Source organism: Lynx canadensis, chromosome E2 (assembly GCF_007474595.2).
Source record: "Lynx canadensis isolate LIC74 chromosome E2, mLynCan4.pri.v2, whole genome shotgun sequence".
Taxonomy (NCBI): Eukaryota; Metazoa; Chordata; class Mammalia; order Carnivora; family Felidae; genus Lynx; species Lynx canadensis.
In genome coordinates this window covers 20108319-20114318 of record NC_044317.1, presented here as the reverse complement: position 1 = coordinate 20114318, position 6000 = coordinate 20108319, and positions in this window count along the sequence as shown.

Sequence of the window (6000 nt, the reverse complement as noted above, 5' to 3'; positions counted from 1 at the left end):
GAAATCTGAGAACTTGGCTTTGGGAATGGGAGACCCTGGGACAATGGAGACTTCCAGACTTGCTTTTATTTGAATCCTTGGTATGTGAGGAAATGGGGGAACTCAATAGGGCTCAGTCTGCCTTCCTAGGTCTTCTCTGCCCAGTGAACATAACTGTATTATCTGGGGCCTTTTGTTTGCTTCCCTCGATGTATGCTATGCACACCCCTTACCGGGACCTTCATGGGGAAGGGGTGGCTGTGCGCCTAAGCCTTCCACACACATTCTTCAGTTACCTAATCATAAACCATTTCTGGGTCTGCCCCCCACAGGAAACTGAGAGCTATTCAAGGGTTGGCCCATGTTTTTCTGTTTTCTATTTTTCCACTTCTCAGCAGAGTATGTGGCAAAAAGGACACGTTCAAAGAATTACTTATTCATAAGAAATTAATACATAAGGAATATAACTTTCCAGAGGCTGTGTGGGATACAGGCAGGAGAAGGGAGATTTTTTTTTTTTCAGTTTCCATGACAAATATGAGAAATAGGGATTTTTCTTTCCATTACACAGATTCGTGAACTCAGAGGAAAGGAATTTACCCAAGACAGAGCCAGGCAATGAGACTTCAAGTAGGACTCATAGAATTTTCTCCGGTCTGCCTCCCTCCTTTCCAGGGACTCTTTGACTCAAATCCACACTGGCACATTTGAGGCTACATAATGGGTATAACCATGACAATTACATTTTCAATTTTCCGAATCAGTTGTATAACTTTCCAAATTTCATCAAAGAAGCATTCTAAAAATATCTGTTAACTCATGGGCAATCTTATTTTTTCCTGAGATCAAGCCCAGGGTCCCCCAGTTCTCTCTGTCCAGATAACATCAGCCATCTGCTTCTGGGTAACCACCATCGCCCTTTTCCACATAAGAGCATCTCTTGTGAACATTACCAGTATAAGATGTCACTGGCACCATCAACCAGGCCTTGAATACATTCTGTTGAGGGTCTCTAGATCCAATGTTGTGTAAACCTGGGCCCTTTTCTCCTACCACTCCCACACCTGCCCTTTTGTGCTCAACCTAAACTCACTCCTGGCTCTTACCAAACCATATCAGAGAGAACAATACAGAGGGAAGAGTCACAGGCCTAATTGCCCAGGAATAAAGTGTTGAGATGTTGAGCATGTCAGATATTTATTAGGAGTGCCCTGCAGATCAAAACCTGGCGAAGGGATGAGAACCGAGGTCAGTAGCAGAGCGAGACATTCAGTCATACTGCAAACCCAATGGTAGTTTTGACTAACCTTGCAGAAAGCTCTAGAGTTAGAATTGACCCTTCAGCACTGTTTCTAGTGGAGCTAAAATACTTTACACTTCCACATCAACTATTTAATTAGATTGGCCACCTGACAGAGGGGGATCGATCTTAGGTGGGTGGCTTTCTGCACCAAAAGAGGGGACAGATGTCAAGGTTGTCTGCCAACAGTCCTCCAGCACCCAGGGAAGTAAACCCTCATTGAAGGGAACTTCAGAAGCACATGATAGCACCTACCACAGTATAGTAAAGAGCTAGTCTAGCTCCGCCAAGGTGTAGAACCAGCACATGCTTCACACCCAAGTTAGCACCTCAGAGTAACCAACATATGAAATGACCACATAATGTGGATTCCAAGAAGGGACACTGCCTGCCAACAGCCCCCTCCTAATCACTGTGTGCATGGGTCAACTCCTCCCGTGTCAGGAGCATGTGGGGCACTGCCCCCATTTCCCTGTCCAGCACTTCTAGGTCTCAACTGAGACTAGAGTTTGGTCCTGAATCCTCATCTGCTTTTAGGGGGCCATAATCCCTGGTCAGTCTCTTCCCAGTCCTTACTCAGGAGATTCATTCTGTTTCCATTCTGCCATAATTGGATGGAACATAGGCAGCCATGCCTCTGCACCCACCTACCATTGATTTCCATCTATTCCCTATATTCACCTTCTCTACTGTGTCAATCCTTGTCAGATAACAAGGACTTCTTGGCCCCAAAGAGAGTTCCCTCCATCACACTGACAAGGAGCTCCTAACTGCCTGTGATAGCAGCAGGGTCAGGCTTCTAGTTCCCACTTCTGGCCATTTCCAATTGCCCACATGGCAGGAGGTCATTTTAAGTAACAAACATCTTCATGACATATGTGACTAAAGATAAGGTTGCAAGAGATTCTGAGGAGGAACTCAGAGACAAGCCTGCAAAGTTAAGAGTGAGCTACATTTATAATACCACTCAGGCCAAGGACATTAATTAGGGACTTAGAGAAATGGGGAAAGATGTATAGCCACAAATCTGTCAGCGACTGTCACTTCTTAGGCATTCTCCCATTCTGTCCATAAGCATTAACAGATATCTACTTTGGGCCACACTCGTACTGGTTTCTGGGGACACAAAGGTCAAGATGCTTGGATGAAAGTCTTACGTATACCTTCCCCCATGTTTCCACTTCACCTCCTAAAGGCTACATTTCCATCCACCTTCCTCACCTAGGGAAATGCCTTCGAGGGAACTCTGGTCCTCCTACCTTCTCACTCCTCCCTTCTTGTGCAAGGAGAATGTCTAATCCAATTGGCCAGCTTAGATTCAATGAGCTGCATTTGCCTAGTGGGCAGGGATACTGTCCCAAAGGCAGGCAACCCTTCTTTCATTTCCCTTTGCCATCCAGGCTCTAGTGCCATACATTCTCCTTCTCCTTCCTACCACTCTGTTGTGAACCCAGCAGGGAAGGACCCCTCTCAGGGGACAGACTCACCATTTTCCTTCTCTCTCTCCTTTACCCCACTCTTAACTTTTATGGATGATGCAGGCAGGCATATAGTTCTAGTTCACAAAGTTGAGAGTTTGGAGTCTACAAGTCATGCTTTTTTTTCTTGGGATTTGTTCAAGTTTTCAGGTCCTCAAGTTTAAACATAGGGTAGCACGTAGGAGATACCACTTGGCCCCAGGTTTAAGCCACAAGCTCCTACATAGTTTACTAGAGTCTCTAGGTTTGATGACTACTGGGTATTGTACAACCGCTATTAAAGTAGATAAAGGGATCCCCATTCAGCAATCAGTACCTTGTGTATATATTTTTAATGGTCAAATTTTGGGAAGAAGAGTGCACGACTTCTTTTGCTCCAAATCCCTAAGAAGACATAGTTTCTATTGTCCTGGAGTTGACTATCTAGTGGTTGAATAAAAAGAAATATTAGAAAAATACAGTAAAAAGATACCTAACCCAGCCTAAGGGAGTCATCAGTAAAGGTTCCTTTCAGAATAGATGCAGAACAGAGACTTTAGTGATGAATAAAGTAAATAAAGGTCACGGAGCAAGAGCGAATCTAGTTCAGTCAGAAGAAACTGCATTAGCAGCTGTTCGGGGTCAGGTCGTGGCATGGTGTGAGGCAAGAGCCACAGGTAGCTAGCGCTGGTGTGTGAGAGCTTACGTCCAGTCAGACTGAGCTCATGAGACCCTTGCAGCTTGTAAGGAGAACGTGCGTATCTTATCCTCTGATTCATCTCTACATCCCTGAGGACATGCCAAAACATTAAGCCCATCTTGACTGACTCTCACATCTTGGAAAACAGACCAGACTTGAGCTTCCTTCAAAGTTCTGAGCAAGAAATAAATGCCAGTCAAGTCAGGACAATGCAATCCATATACTGGAATGGCTTTGAGCCTCCCCACTTCCAGGAGAAGCTTCTGTCTAACTGGTCTACCTGCATCAGTTTGACCCTCATTACTTTAGCCTTCAAACCAGCCACACTACAAATCCAAATGTAATGCCTCAATAACTCCCCAATGCTTTCAGGAGAAAGTCCAATTTCTTTATTATGATGTCACAGGTTGAATTCTTCAAGAAGAAGACCCTGAGACAAAGGTTAGCATACAGGAATGTATTAAGAAGCAGTCTTGGGATCAATCCATATGGAAGGGAAGGGATGGAAAGGGAGCAAGACTGAAAAGAAGCCTCTAATTCAGCCCCTCATTCAACCGCAAGAGAAGTTCTGAACCCAGAGGACCTTTCAGAGGTGAACCAAGTAGGGCAAAGTGACCAAGCCTTAAAATACACACGTCAACAAGTCTTGGATGCAGACTACCCTGGGGAAAGGGTCATGTCCTCGGACAAGGCAACTCAATCCAAGGCACATTCCTAAAACAAGCTGATAGCTGAGGGCTGTCTTGCCCACAGCATTTGCAGCAACTGGAGGAATAAGGCCATCGGACTTGAAAGGAGATCTAAGTGATACATCACAGCATCCAGTACGTATGGCATCCAATGATTTTTATATTCTTTTATGACCTACTATATTAGTTTTCTAGGGCTGCCATAACAAAGCACCACAGACTGGTGTCCTAAACAATAGAAATGTATTTTCTCACAGTTCTGGAGGCTTGAAAGTCTGAGATCAAAGTGCCAGAAGGACTGGTGTCCTTTTTTAGTTTGTAGATGGTCATCTTCTCCCTGTATCCTCACATGGTCTTCCTTGTGTGCCGGCGTCTGTGTCCTACCCTCCTCTTACAAGGACAGGAGTCACGTTGGATTTAGGGCCTATCCCAATGACCTTATTTATTACTGTTTTAAGTTTATTTTATTTTTAGAGAGAGAGAATGTGTGTGGAAGGGGCTGAGAGAGAGAGAGAGAGGAAGAGAGAGAGAATCCCAAGTAGGTTCCATGCTGACAGTGCGGGGCTCAAACTCACGAACCATAAGATCATGATCTGAGCCAAAATCAAGAGTCAGAAGCTCAACTGACTCAGTCACCCAGGTGCCCCCCTAATGACCTTATTTTAACTTCATTATCTCTTCCAAAAACTTATCTTCAAATACAATCACATTCTGAGATACTGGGAGTTACGACTTTGACATGAATTTTGAGGAGACGCAATGTGCCTGTAACACCTACCTACCTCTTATCATTTCCCCACTATCAGCCATTCTCCCCACCATCTCTAGTCAAGTCACATCAAACAGCTGCTTTTTTTCCCCCTGAATCTTATTCACTTACTTTCAAACAAGTTAAATCCCTAAGAGATACAACATCACATGGATTCGGTGTCTAATGGCCTCATCGGGAAGGTTGCTTCAGAACTTAGCAGAAACCATGCTGCTGTTCCATGGAAGCAAGTTACCTTTCCCTGGATTGCTTGGACTTTAGTTTGCTGCCAGGGGTCGCTTTTCCTGTACATGGAAATACATGTCTTGGCTACATAAAATTCAGTTTTATCTCAGGCATAAACACTTTCATTTTTGAGAAGAGCTACATGCTCCCTCTGGTTTAGAAGACCTTGCTTACAATCAGAAAAAAAAAAAAAAAATGGCCTTGGGCCACAGCCTTGGAGACAAAATTGGCATTTTAGAAGTCATGATCCCAGTAGGCCTCCACGAGCTCCAAGATGAAAAAAAAAAATTTTTTTTTTAAAAAGAGCTACTGGCTGACTCTGGAACATGCCATGCTGGTCTAAACCTCTATGCTTTGCACAGGCTGTGCCTTCTGCCAGAAAACCTCTCCCTACTTTGCCCCATGGGCACCTTTATATGACCTGTGTCTCCTTCAAGAGTCAGCTAATGTGCTCACCCCTCTCTGAAGCCTTCCTCACAGTGACCTGCCTCATTAGGACCTTATCTCCCTTGCCCCGCGATGAGAGACAGTTGTCTCAGGATCTAGTGGGTGTGTAGCATGATCTGTAAATGTGTGTCGTGTGAGTGTCTGGCTGATAGTTGGTGCGTTGAGTGATTTGGCAAGGATTGTGTAATGACCACGGCTTCTATTTTTCTCAGTAGATCAGACACCAGTGTGGGTGTGGAGGAAGACGGAAGAATGGTCAGAGGGTGCAACGTTGCTGACTCTGAAGCTGGAGGAAGGGGTCCGTGGGCTGAGGAAAGTGGACAGTCTCTAGAAGCCGGAAAAAGCAGGGAAAAGGACTACCGACTAGAGCTTCCAGAAATGAATGCAGCCCTCCTGATTTTAGCCCAGTGGGCCTTTTTGCCTCCTGAACTGTA